We start from the raw sequence: 13,706 nt of genomic DNA on the forward strand, positions 1-13,706 counted from the left end.
GTGGGAGGGGAAGGTTGTGGTGGCGAAGGAGGTTGCACGGGCATCGCTTCTCGGCCTTTTGGCTAAGATCAAGTGTAGTATCTGTTCTTATCAGTTTAATATCTGATACGTCCTCTATCCGAGGACAATATATTAAATGGATTTTTGGAGCAGGGAGTTGGAATAGGAGCTTGCTCCGTCCACTCCGCGCATCGACCTGGTATTGCAGTGCTTCCAGGAACGGTGCACCCCCTCGGGGGTATAACTTACGATGGTACAAACGATAGTTTCCATGGCGGTAGTGCTGGCTACTGGGTTTATTTGCCAGGCTTTTTGTAGTTGGTGTGGGTCTGCTGAGTGGGCTGCGTAGTTGTTTGTTCGCAAGTCGCTGGTCTGATCGAAACTGCTTCAGTGAAGTTTTTGCGCCGGGCTTGCGCGCGGTTGTAGGTAGAAGTGAGGAAAACAGTGCATAGGTGTTTAAGAGGGGGGAGCGCCCCGGAAGTAAGCCGCCGATTTCTGGGCCCTGCAGTAGGGAAAAAGGAAATTTAATATTCCTGCTCCTTGTGAGAAGGCAAGAACTAGCTAGCTTTTCGCTCTCATTGTATTCTATGTGGCAGAGGACGTGCCTTTGCAGGAAGGGCTCAGAGGTTGGGGCCGATGTGACAACGTGTTAAGCGTTTGCCGAGGAAGCTTGGGCTCGCCCCGTGTCCTGCTCGCTGCTGCTGCTGCCAAGTGGAGTCCGCCAGGTCCACAGCTTTCAAAGTTCCTAGCGCGAGCTGGCGTTGAGGCTTCACCACGTTTAAGAGTGGAGTCGGGATGGGTCGCCACTGTGCCTGAGAGGCCGCCAGCCACAAAGCTGGTGCCCACGGAGCTCTGGTCCTTTGGCCTGAGCCCAGCCCAGCTGTTTCTTCACCAGCTCGCACTTCAACCTCGCACAGAGCCGGCAAGGGCACATACCCGAAAGACAAGTGAGAGCCCAGCCCAGCCACGGTGAGCGCCAAGCCGCCTTGAGCCGCAGCCGCTCCCACACAGGTGCCCAGCTCGCAGTATGACAGCTGCTGAGTCTCCGTACGAACGCCAGGGGGACTGGTCACAGTCCGGTGCACAGGCAGGCCTAGTGCATTAGAGGCCAGAGGAAGGTGGTCGTAGGCGGTGAGATAGATGGCAGTGGGCCGCGCGCCTCCTAGGCACCGAGGCCGACTCTGGCCTGTATTTTTTGAGATCAGTCAGGTGGAGAGACACTCACGAACCGGCCGATGCGCTGTTTTGCCTCGTGCCTCAGGGGTCAGCCGAACTTTTTTTTTTTCTTTTCCTTTCTTCCTGGGAGGAGTTTTGGGGGGGAGTGAAATGAGCGCGAGTGAATCAGTAAAGCTGCCGCGGATCTGAGCTCACCCCTTTTCCCCGGGCAGAGTGCTGTGCTATTTCCATTTGCGCCCCAATCACTAGGGAAAAAGGGAATCAGAAATCCTTGCTGAGAATTCACTCTCGGAAACGAGGAGTAGGAAAAGGCACGAAGCCGGGATATGTGGGGTGGGGGTAAGTAAGCCAAACAGAAAACGGAGAACAGCAAGCTACAGAATGTAGAAAAGCAAAAAAAAAGCTTTTAAACACGGTGACACAAAAAAAGCAACACCCACCACCCTGCGCTACTTAATGCTGTGAACGCAAGCACTAACCAAACTTCCCCAGAGAGCAACTAGAATACGGCCTTTTCTGCAGAAAGCAATCGGATGGACAATGCACGCACCATCGCAACGCAGATCTTAAAAGCCAACAGCAGTAAGCAAACCATAGGTCTCGAAAAAGCCACGCGAGAAAGAGAAAGAAAGACTCCTAGGACGGCGTTCTGCTTTTTCAACCGCGAATCATCTCCCAGAAGGAGTGCACCGTTCCTGGAAGTACTGCAATACCAGGTCGATGCGTGGAGTGGACGGAGCAAGCTCCTATTCCAACTCCCTGCTCCAAAAATCCATTTAATATATTGTCCTTGGATAGAGGACGTATCAGATATTAAACTGATAAGAACAGATACTACACTTGATCTTAGCCAAAAGGCCGAGAAGCGATGCTCTAAAGTCTCGCAGCGCTGTCACCGTCCTGCCTTCATCTCCATTACACACACAGTGAGCGCCCTAACCCGCGTTCCTGGTCTGATTCGTTTTGCGCTGTCCACAGTGCTATCACCGGACTCCTGTGCAGACTTTCTGTTCTCTACCTTTCTACGGAGGAATTCTATGTACTTGATTGTCCCGGCACCCCCGCGCCCAACGGCCATTTCTAATCTGCATTCTCCGCCTTCTGCCGCCCGAGGAGGCGCGGCTACCGCGGGCGGACGCTACCCTCGAGACCGCCTCCTCACGCCGGGAGCAGGTCGGCTTGGCCTCCTGGCCCGGGCGCGTCCCGCCGGAGACGCGAGACAGGGGCGGCTGCCAGAGACCGCGAAGGAAGCGCTGACCCGGTAGCAGCTGTCACGGCTCGAGCCCCAGAAACCCAGCGCTTGGTTTCGTCCACCGCTCTTCCCCCCGCACGCGCCGCACACTCAACAACCGTTCAGTGAGTACGAGTGCCTGCTCCTCCACGCGTAGCCGGTGCCCGACACACGCCACGACCACGGCGGCCCTTCAGCCACCACCACAGCCCCTCGCCCCTCCCTGCTCGGGGCCGCTCTGCTCGCGTCGGCGTTCTCCCGCCCGCCGTCTGTCCCACCGTTCGGGTCCCCTGGGGCTGGGGGGCTCGTCCGGAGACGCGACGGCCTCGGCGACAGTCGTTGGAATGGAACACTGCCCGTCGCAGATCAGTACCTTGGCATCTCCGTCTGCTCCGCGTGACTCACTCCCGCGGAATCGGCTCCCGTCGACGGGCACGGACTGCGGGGCCTGCGAATCGCGCCCGGCCCCGGGCCGCAGCGCTCTGCGGAGGCCGGTCGAGTGCCCTTGTGCCCTCACGGTGGTGCAGGGCCGTCGCGGTCCCGGCCACCCTCACTGCAACGGAGCCCTTGACGCTCGGGAGATGCCGGACAGTGCCTGGAAGAGCAGGGCAGGCATTCTCCGGCAGCGCCTCCCTCCCCCAGCCTCGCCAACAAGCCCCGCGTGGCATCAAACCTGGGAATGCTTTTTGGGGGGGGGTGGGGAGGCGGGGGGGATGGAGTGGGGCGAGGCGTCGATCTCATAGGTGAAAATGGTAGCTCAGCGTCGTTTGGATTTGCAGTTTTCTACTCATGGGTGAATAAGATTGAGCGTCCTCTCCTGTTTCAGACACGCCTTTATTTTCTCTCTGTGAACTAACTCCGGGGCGGGGGGTGAAGGGGGCGGTCTTCGGCCCTTTTCCTGCTGGGTTCTCGGTTGGGCTTTATCCTGAGTGTAAATTGTATCTGCAGTTTACACATTAACGAGGCTGGCCCTTTGTCTGCAATGGAAGCGGTGAACATTTTCTCCTGTTGGATATCTGCCTTTGGCTTTTGGTGATGATTCCATTGCTTGAAGGTTCCACGGAGAGTTCTCTTCACATCATATTTTGCCATTTAAAAAATCTTAAAGATGTTTAAATTTTTTAATTTATTTATTTGGTTACATTTTAGTTAGTTACTTAGTTGCGGCAGGCGGGCTCCTTAGCTGTGTGTGGCATGCGAACTCTTAGTTGCGGCATGGCACGCATGTGGCATCTAGTTCCCTGACCAGGGATGGAACCCGGACCCCCTGCATTGGGAGCGGGGAGTCTTAAGCACTGCGCCACCAGGGAAGTCCCCGTCCTTTAGACTTTGAGTTGAAAGGACTTTATAAAATAATTTCCTAAATCTTCCTCTAGGTCTTGTTCTTCTTCTCCCTCAATATCTAAATCGCTGAGCCATGCGGTGCTTACTCTGGAGTACGGTGTACATGAGCAAATTTTTCCTCCACACATTTGAGATGCCACCTGTCATCCTAAACTGCATCACATGCCTATTTGGGGGTCATAGGCCTGGACTTTTGTTTACAATGTAGCGGAACTCACGCAGACTAACTAACCACCTTTTGGGTTGACCCACCCCTTCCATGCAGACGGCCGGAGGGTGGTGCACCAATCAGACAGAGCCCAACACTGAGAGGTGACCTTGATCCAATTGCCCCGCCCCCTAGGCGATCCCGGCCAAGTCGCCTACCTATAGGAACAAGCCTTCTCATGAAAACAGATGCTGGTTCTGGAAGTGACGGACACCATGGAGTGGACCGACCCTCCGCCCGACCAGGAGGCCAAGTGAAAAAGCTCCTGCCTTTACCCTGGGGAAATGGGTTTGCCCGGGAGGACACAGCTGCGAGCGTCGGCACTGGGGTGCGACCCCACCGGACCCTGGGCCTCCTGCCTTCCCCACCGGTTCTAACGTAGCCAACGGTCATGCAACACCCGGGACTCGACCCACCAGGGCCTGTGCTTGGTCCTGGGAGTAGACGTGGGCCAGACACCGCTCCTGTGCCCGGAGAGTGTCCGGCCCAGGGGACACATGGCCAGGAGCCCAGGTTCGATGAGGAGGGGACCGTGAGAGAGGGACACATGGGTGCGGCTGCCACCCGGCGTGACCCCCTTGAGGCGCCAGGCCTCTCCCATTTGGCTCTGAGTCCCGACCCGGAGCAGGAGATACATACCCAATACATGAGAAGGTGGGACAGAACAGGAAGCCAGCTGAATCAGGAAGGCCTTCCTGACACGCAAGAGGGCTTATAGGACAGGTCAGAATTTCCATGGGGGCGGGACATGTTGACAGGAGGGGGGAACCTGGACGTTGGAGCCTGAGACAAGAGCATGAGCAAAAATGCAGAGGAGCAAAGCGGGGGGGGGGGGGGGGGCCTGCACGCTGCCCACCTGCCCAAACCCTGCGAGGGCCTCAGAACTGCTCCAGGGAACACTTGCTTCCAGTGAACTCTTTCCTATAGTAATCGTCCCCAAACCCATGACCCGCCCCTCACAGACTCATTCATATCCCAGGCTGGGTGGGCCAGCCAGCACCCCCCGGGATGCCCCACCTCCCCCCTGGCTGGGGCCCTCCCAGATCAGATCAAGGCAGTTAGTTCCGCGGAGGAAACCTTCTTCTGCAGAAGCCCAGACGCTGTTGGTCGGCGGACAGACTCCGACCCGACGGATGTTTGTTGACCGTCCCCGGTGGAAGGCAGGGTCGCAGAAGGTCCCCTTACCCTCTGTGCGGTGCCCGTCAAGGCAGCTTTCCACCCGTTTCCCAGAGGAGAAAGCAGCCTGCAGGGTGTCATGGAGAGTCCCACTCCATGTTGAGGTTTGGCCGCTGAGAGCTTTTAAACCTCACCACTCCCTCTTCCCCTCTCACCCGCCATGTGGGCAAGCTGATGAGAACAGCCTCACCCGCCCCCGGGCTCCGCTCACCACCAGCAAAACACCACCTGGCCTCCTTTCCTGGCTCTCGAGCCATTTTTGAATCTGCTGGGGAGCCACCCTGGTCTCCCTGGAGAGCATCCTCATGTGAGTTGTGAATCTTTTCAGACCCCCTAGGTGCCTGTGTGTGTGTAGCTGGGTTGGGGGTGTCATCAGTCTCCACATGCAAAACAAATTTGGGGTGAGGGGATGGGGCGACACAGCAGGGGAGCTGCGGGACTTGCTCTCGACACATTCCAGTAGGGGTCCACAGGCCGCCCCGCCAGATTGGGTGGCCTCCTGTCTGTGACACAAGCAGCAGATTCGGTGTTTCCGCACCCGTTCATTGTCCAGAGTGCCTACCGTGTGTTAAACGCGAAACCGCTCTGGCACTGTCCTACATCGATGTAGGACTGGGGTGGCGGGAGCGCATCGAACACTTTCACTGTCACGGAAAAGTCAACGTGTCAGAACAAGTGGGCCTGCGGACTGCGTGTTCACTACACGCTCTAAGCGGCGCTTCCGGACGCACACCGTGCAGCGGAAACACCTGGAGAGCTTGGAAGCACACCGAGCCTCCGGCCCCGCCCGAGAGGTGCCAGTGCAATTGCTGGACGGTGGTGCCGGGACACAGGTACGATGTCCACGAGCCTCGGACACCCCCACCCCCACCGCGTCTAGAAGAGAGCCTTTTCCTTCCCTATCAGGGAAGATCTTTGTAGGCAGGACCTCATTTGCCTGTGATTGGTTCTGGGCGGTAGGGGTCTGTCTGAGCCAGTTTAGGGCCACGTGAAGGAACCGGACTTAAATCTCCTAAATTGGAGGCGGTGCTCAGCGTTGGGTGGTATTTCTACCAGAGAGTGATGGTCAGCGCACTGTCGGCCGGGGGGTCAACGTCAGGGGCGGAGGGCGAGGTAGTAAACCAGGCCTATGGAGGAAACACTTAAGCGGCAGCAAATATGTGGCACATCCGAGTTTCAGGAGACATCGGGGGAGGAGGTTGGCCGACAGAGAAGCGCGGGGGCGTGACGAGGTTGGTCCTGACGGCTGCACACACGAACGTGTGCACAGAGGGCCCGAGGGGCACGCGTGCCTCACACCTTCAACTCTCCACGACGGAGCCCTGCGCCTGCTGTGGCGCCGCAGCGGACCGCGCGAGTGCGTGGCAGGCTTTCCGCGCGGTCCGTCGCGGGCGAGTTCGGAGCAGTGCTTTCCGCAGAGACAAAACTTTCCTGCCCAAAAGGGAAAAGCTCATTGCCACGGCGCTGAGCACAAGCTACTCTTAGGAGGCAGGGGGAACAGCTTACGCAATACATAAAATAATGGGACGGGAATCCACGCCACATGATAGGACCCAACCGAAAAACTCTCCTCCGCGACAAGTTCCAAAAAAAAAAAAAAAAAAAAAAAAAACCCCAGAAAAGAGCGGCAGAAAAAAAAAAAAAATTCAACTCAATCGCGGGGGAAGAAAACAGAAACAGGCTACCGCTTAAGCAGAAAAAAAAAAAAAAGAAAAAAAGACGAAAAATCCAAAAAAATCTACCGTTGTCACTTCACATCCTGTCCCCAAATGGGTGCACCGTTTCTGGAAGTACTGCAATACCATGATCGATGCGTGGAGTGGACGGAGCAAGCTCCATGATTCCAACTCCCTGCTCCAAAAACCCATTTAATATATTGTCCTCGGATAGATGAACGTATCAGATATTAAACTGATAAGAACAGATACTACACTTGATCTTAGCCAAAAGGCCGAGAAGCGATGCCACCTGGCCTGCCAGCGCTGTCACCGTCCTCCCTTCATCTCCATTACACGCACGGCGAGCACCCGAACCCGCAGGCCACATTCCTCGCTCACTAGCCCGGGTCCGCTCCAGACCTGTGACACTGCACTTGTTCTCCCCATTCCTGGGCAGCTTTCACATCCCTGTGTGCTCGCCGGCCCCCAGCCCTCCCCGGAGAACGGCCGCCTCTTTGCATGTCCCGCCCCCCTCCGCCTCGGGCGCGCGACCGCGGGCCTCAGGCCCCGCCCACGCACCCCCGGCGCCCGCTCCCGCCCGAAGGCAGCGGGCGCGCGGGCGCGCGGCGGCCCGAGCTGCGAGACCAGAGCGGGCCGCGGGCTCCCCAAGCCCGAGGTGAGCCGCGGGGTCCGTGGCTGTGCCACGGACAGGGCCGGGATCTTGGGCAGCAACCGCCGGGACTGTGCACCGGTCTCCGTGCCACCCGCCTCCCCAGCCTCCTTACCTGAGACCCCGGGATGGCCAGGCGGCCGCTCGCTTCTTTCCTCCGGTCTCCGCAAAGCCGCTAGAGAGCTGTAGGGACTGTGCGACGAGCACCGTCGGCCCTCGCCAAGCCCGAGGGGCATGGTCCCCGATCGCACGACAGCCACGTGCCGGGCACTGCCCTGCGTTCTTTGGCATGTTTGAACCCTCTTGGAGCCTGGAGACCCTAGAGCGAGTTGACGCTCTTATCATCCCCATTGCGCAGTCCTAATCACCGAGACCAGAGAGGCTGAGAAGCCTGCCCGGCGTCACACAGCTAGTAGGCAGTTGACCTGCGGGGCTGATGATCACCCTGTCCCAAGACACCCACGGCGTCCGGAGCACAGGCCCGGCCAACGGATGGAGTCTACAAGAGGGAAGCCGTGAGAACAGGAAGTCCACCTGGGAGGGGAGGAGGGTGGCCCCTGGCACACAGACACACAGACACACAGACACACAGACACACACACACACACACACACACACACACACACACACACACACACACACACACGGGTTTGCTGGCGCCAGGCCCATGGAACCATGGTTTCCATAAGGGCGGGCGGCATCTGGGCTCACGTCCCCGCCTGACCCTGCCTTGGCTCCTGGCTCTGTGACTCTCTGCCGGCCTGGCTTTTGCTCCTCTCCCGTGGGGAAGGGGACGATCTCTGTTTCAGTCTTTCTCAGGGAACCGTGATAACCTTCCTGACACATTAGCTCTGAGGCCCTCTCTGGACATGCCCGTCAGGAGTCAGTCCTCAACGAGCAACCACTAGGGAGAAAGAGCGGTTCTGCCACACACGTCTCTGAACCTTCATGTCCTCGCGGGAATCCCGGTCCTAAGAAAACCTATGGCGGGGCCTGTTTGGAGCGACCTCCCTCCCCACCGCCACTGGAGGCGACCCTCCGTGCCCCAACCTGGTGTTGCGTTTGGGGGTAGCTCGCGCCAGACCTGGCATCGTTTTGTCTGTAACACTGCCTCCCCCACCCCCGCCCCCACCCCCACCTAGACTACCTGGGAAGATCCCCACTGGGGCTGCTTTTCCCACCACGCCGTCCGGTGCACTTAGACCACTGCCCAGCTCCTATATACTTGTTGCATGCCTGCGTCAATGGAAAAGGATCCAAGGAGATAATACAGGGACATCGTTCTGGCTTATACCTGATGTGATTTGAACTGTGTGTCCTATCAAAAAGACGTGGTTGCTCCTCTAATCCTGAAAGAAAAGAGTACTCGGTCCAGAAGCACAGAACGTCAGTTTTGAAGATGGAGATAAATGCGTCCCTTCCTGAGATGTCAGTGCTAGTACTCCTACCATAAGGCTCCCTTCCCAGGTGCCAGACCTGTGTATGTGCTGGTCTGTCCTGTGTGAAACCTCAAAGGAACGTATCCCTGTGATGTTTTATGGTCCCTGTTGGGACAAGATATAAAACTGTGCTGAAAACCACGCTTCCCGGAGCAGTTCATCAGAGCTGTCTGAGAGGCTGTCTCCCAGACCGTAGACCTCAGTCTGGCTCGAATAAAACTCTCCTCTATTCTTCTTACAGATTGGTTCATTTTATTTTATTTTATTTTATTATTTTATTTTATTTAGTCACTTTATTTATTGGCTGCGTTGGGTCTTCACTGCTGCACATGGGCTTTCTCTCGCTGTGGAGAGCAGGGGCTACTCTTCGTGGCAGTGCGCGGGCTTCTCACTGTGGTGACTTCTCTCGTTGCGGAGCACGGGCTCTAGGCACGCGGGCCTCAGTAGTTGCGGCACACGGGCTCAGTAGCTGCGGCTCACTGGCTCTAGAGCGCAGGCTCAGTAGTTATGGCTCAGGGGCTCAGTTGCTCCGCGGCATGTGGGATCTTCCCGTCCCAGGGATCGAACCTGTGTCCCCTGCACTGGCAGGCAGATTCCTAACCACTGTGCCACCAGGGAAGCCCCCAGGTTGGTTTATTATTTCCACCCACGATATCAACCACACGTCCCCAGCCCCTGGCCCGTGGTTCTTCCGATGGTTCTGCAGGCTTCCCCAAGACAAACTTCTCTGCTCGGTTCCCTGTTCCTCAGTGGTCACGTTATGATTTCCCAGGAGTTTGGAAACTGACCCTCAGACAGTTACATTCCTGCAGAGGAGTGGCTCCCGTCGAGGTGACTTACTTCACCTTCTCGGGCGTGCGTGGGCCCCTTGGGAGCTTGGCTGACTTGAGTCAGTACCCCTTCGCCACCATGTCCCTTGGCCAGTTGTGCCCCCGGAGCTACTGCTGGCGCCAGGCTTCCTCCTCAGGGGGCCGTGTGCCTTCACTAAGGTTGTTGCGCCCTCAGGGTCCCTGGCATCGGCGTCCCAACGGAGTCGGGAGCCACGGGTCGGGGGCAGGGACTCTAGGACCATCCTGAGAGGGCTCAAGCAGGTCATGTTTCTGCAGCCTGGGGAACCCAGTACGTCGTCAGACTCTTGCACTGTTGCCAAACTCACAAGTCACAAATTCTATCTCAGTGCCGTTTAAATATGCATTGCTCTCTCGAATGTGAAAAAAAGAGTATTTATTCTATTTCCTGTGAACTGCGTGGTCTTTGGCCGTATTTTATTGAGTGGTTCCATTTTTTCCCGATCACACCCTCAAATCTCTTTATAGAATACTGAGATACACCCTGCCTGTGACAGATCTGCAAATATTTCCCCCCAGTTTCACTGTTTGGTTTTTTCCTTTTTCTTTTTTTGTTTAACTGTGCAGACATGTATTTCGTATACTCAAGTTGATCTGTGTTTCGGTCATCTGGGGAGAAGTCCCTGAGACAGAATGAGGAAGGAGTGAACGAGGTTGGGGGGGCGGGCGGGATGGCATTTCATGTTTGGGAAGTTAGAGAAGCGAGGAAGCAGGATTGGGCTTGGCCAGTCCAAGGGAGATCCTGAACAAAGAGGGTGGCTAGAGGAGTCCTGAATCCCCCCACCCCAAGGCACCCCTAGTGCTCCCACCGAGTTCAGGATGGAGGTCCCCTGGAAGGAGTGTGGGGCCCAGCGTGGCATCCATCGCGGCCACGGCAGCCCACTATTCATGTGCCCATCGTGCCAGGCCTGCGATGGCCTACTGCAAAACTGGTGGAGTCATTCCGTAGGTTGGTTGTCCAGTGCCCCTCCTCCTGGCTCAGGCTCAATCCTGACACACCACGTACATCACAGGATGGCGGGGGCTGCTGCTGCCACCCCCTTCTCTGGCTGTTCCCTGGATGTTCCTTTAGGGCACCCCCCCCCCATCTCTTGGCTCTCCTGATCCCCTCTGACCTCTCATCCCCTAGATGCTGAAAGCCACTCTAGCGTCCTTCCTTGCCTTCAGGCACTCTAGGACCTTGTGGGGTGTTCTGCTCCCATCACCCGTGCTGAATCCTTAGGACAGATAGATTTGGGGTTCAGAATTTTTCAGCGTTTAGAAATAGGTACCGTTTTTATGAAACACCCTGGCAGGGCCCAGCTAGAACCAAGCACGGTAATATCTCCGCATCAAATTGCTACAGGGAAGAGCTGGATCGGACTCCACGTTAGGTCTGTTTGTTTTACATTAACCTCTGTATTCTATTGCTTTTGCTACAAGTTTAGGATGTTCCTTTATAGCCTGAAATACACAGGATAGGCCAATTCTGCAATCTCTGACCTTTAAAGGTATAACACTTTTCCATTCATTAACGTTGCAGAACAAAGAATAACATTTGCCTTGTTGGAGGTTTGCAGGAACATCGTGACCTGACCTACGTGGACAGCTGCAAGAACAAAGGAGTCTGGCACCAGGAAATCTGCAGTAACCAACACCACCCCCTTCCCTTTTTCGTATAAAAGAAGCCTGATTTGTAACTCAGGCAAGTTGGTTTTCTGACAGACACCAGTCTGCCATCTTCTTGGTCTGCCGGCTTTCCAAGTAAAGTCGTATTCCTTGCCTCAACACCTCGTCTCCGAGTCACTGGCCTGTCATGCGGGGAGCAGAGCGAGCTTGGACTCGGTAACAAAATTATGGGAGCGTTCTCAACAAGTAGGACAAACAGAAACTAATGCCTTGCAACAGTTGAGGGTGTAGTTTGCTGACAGGCAAGCGTGATCACCTCCTGAAAGGAATGGTTTTCAGGGTTGGTAGGGATTTCACATTAGGACATTTGTTGTGCACTCATAGTGAAGGTTTGCTGTGTTTTCTCCAAGGGACACGATCGGCTTTCTCAGAGCAGGGCCTGTCTTTATGAAAACTCTGTGCACGCGTCCCTGGGTCTTGGCACCTGGTAGTCCCTCAATCCATATTTCTTGACTGAATAAACCCTAGTGTATACCGTTCATTGGAATCTGATCTCCTGGTGCGGGGGGGAATGCCTTGGTAGAAGAGGTGTACGCCGAAAGCTTCTACAAGCACCCTCTTGGCCTTTCCACCCTCTACCCCTAGGTAATCCCAGGATTCGAAAGTTCAGATAAAATGGTCATCCACTGGATTCATCATGTTTTAAACTTTGCGGTAATTTATGATGCTTGGACATCTTGAGGGCATGCTGGCCTGGAAGAGACTGCTCCTCCCAGGACTAGCTAATTCCTCCAAATGCAACCTACTTGCCTTAGGAGCCTGCTGTTCACGTGCAGAGCAACCTTCCAACACCCACCTGTGCAACTGCCTCCTCTGTTTACTCCCCCACTCCAGCTCGTATTTTCCCTGCCTTCTGTCACCCCAGGGCCCCCATCTCACAACTAGAGAGCAGCCCTGTAGCCCCAAAGCTCACCGAATCCTATTCCAATTGTCCAATTCTAACCTTGTTCTCACTTGCCTACCCTGCTGCCTTTGCGCCTTCTTCCCCCCCACCCCCAGACAATAAAGGCCACGTGTTTTCCTCTCCTGCCTCCCAACCAAGCAGGCCGAGTCCCCATGTGGCTCTCTCTTCCCTTGGGAACTGTAAGTAATAACAAAGGGCACCCGTACAAATAAAAGAAATCCCAGTACAACCAACACACAGCGAACTTCAGCCCATCATTTAAACCTAGATTCCAGGTGGATCTTTGCGGCTCTCAGTGGGAGCTGCCTGGTAGGATACTTCTCTGTCTGTGGGTATTGAACTCAGGAAACATTAAGATAGGAGTAATGTTAGAGCCATCAAGGGAAGCCAGCGGAGTAGAGACTGAAAACCGGAGATTGCATTCCAGCTCGTGTTTTTGTTCTGCTTGCCTGGGAGCAACCAGAGCGAGCTTGGACACCCGGTCCCTTCCTAGTTTCTACAGGAGGAGAAGTGCTTGGAGAGAGGCTCCCTGGGAAGGATATGGGGCAGAAACGAGGTCCTCCTAAGAAGACCAAGTTTGAGCCAAACCCACAAAGCTGCACTCAGGAGGCAGAGAAGAAGAGAAATTCTCAAGGCATGGACAGGATTGGAAGCTGCGGAGAAGTACAAAACCCGTGGAAAACGCATGCAGCTTGGCTTGGCACCTCACCGGGACAAATGAGGTGAAACCCCCAAAGACCACGCAAAAATACACAGCTAGTCGCCAAACTTCACTTAGGGAGACAGTGACACCAACTGACTGTTTTTTATACTTTGGTGGTTCTCCCCGCAGGGGGTGCACCGTTCCTGGAAGTACTGCAATACCAAGTCGATGCGTGGAGTGGATGGAGCAAGCTCCATGATTCCAACTCCCTGTTCCAAAAACCCGTTTAATACGTTGTCCTCGGATAGAGGATGTATCAGATATTAAACTGATAAGAACAGATACTACACTTGATCTTAGCCAAAAGGCCGAGAAGCGATGTCATGCCACCTGTCATCACTGTCACCGTCCTCCTGTCATGCATAGTCAGCTCAGTGTGACCCGTGTCGCCGCTCACTCGAGGTCTCACTTCCTTTGCTTCGCTGGCACTACACCACACTCTCGTGCAGATTTTTTATTCTCTACATTGGAAAAGAGGAATTCTGCCTGACCTGTGGCTTCCACGGGCTCCGGCGGAAGCGCCGTCTCTAATTTGCATGCCCCGCCCTCTCCCGCCCAAGGAGGCGTGGCTCCGGCGGCCGACTGTGCCCTCTGGACCGCCTCTCTGGTACCCATGCAAGCCGCGAGGAAAGACCCAACCGTAGGGGATTCGGGGTGGGCGGCTAGAGGGGCCTGTGGGAC

General features: G+C 55.7%; 4 non-coding genes across 4 annotated transcripts; 1 reads left to right on the forward strand and 3 right to left on the reverse strand.

Moving 5' to 3' along the window:
* The first annotated feature begins 42 nt into the window (after positions 1–42).
* Positions 43–233, forward strand: LOC130841129 (U2 spliceosomal RNA). The gene has a single exon (XR_009050167.1). It is a non-coding gene; the product is annotated as a U2 spliceosomal RNA (small nuclear RNA).
* A 1,622-nt stretch (positions 234–1,855) lies between these two features.
* On the reverse strand, positions 1,856–2,046 carry LOC130841130 (U2 spliceosomal RNA). The gene has a single exon (XR_009050168.1). It is a non-coding gene; the product is annotated as a U2 spliceosomal RNA (small nuclear RNA).
* Positions 2,047–6,903: 4,857 nt separating this feature from the next.
* LOC130841139 (U2 spliceosomal RNA) lies at positions 6,904–7,098 on the reverse strand. Its single transcript, XR_009050177.1, has one exon. It is a non-coding gene; the product is annotated as a U2 spliceosomal RNA (small nuclear RNA).
* Positions 7,099–13,152: 6,054 nt separating this feature from the next.
* On the reverse strand, positions 13,153–13,345 carry LOC130841136 (U2 spliceosomal RNA). Its single transcript, XR_009050174.1, has one exon. It is a non-coding gene; the product is annotated as a U2 spliceosomal RNA (small nuclear RNA).
* Between the last annotated feature and the right edge of the window lie 361 nt (positions 13,346–13,706).

This window comes from Hippopotamus amphibius, chromosome 17, assembly GCF_030028045.1.
Source record: "Hippopotamus amphibius kiboko isolate mHipAmp2 chromosome 17, mHipAmp2.hap2, whole genome shotgun sequence".
Lineage (NCBI taxonomy): Eukaryota > Metazoa > Chordata > Mammalia > Artiodactyla > Hippopotamidae > Hippopotamus > Hippopotamus amphibius.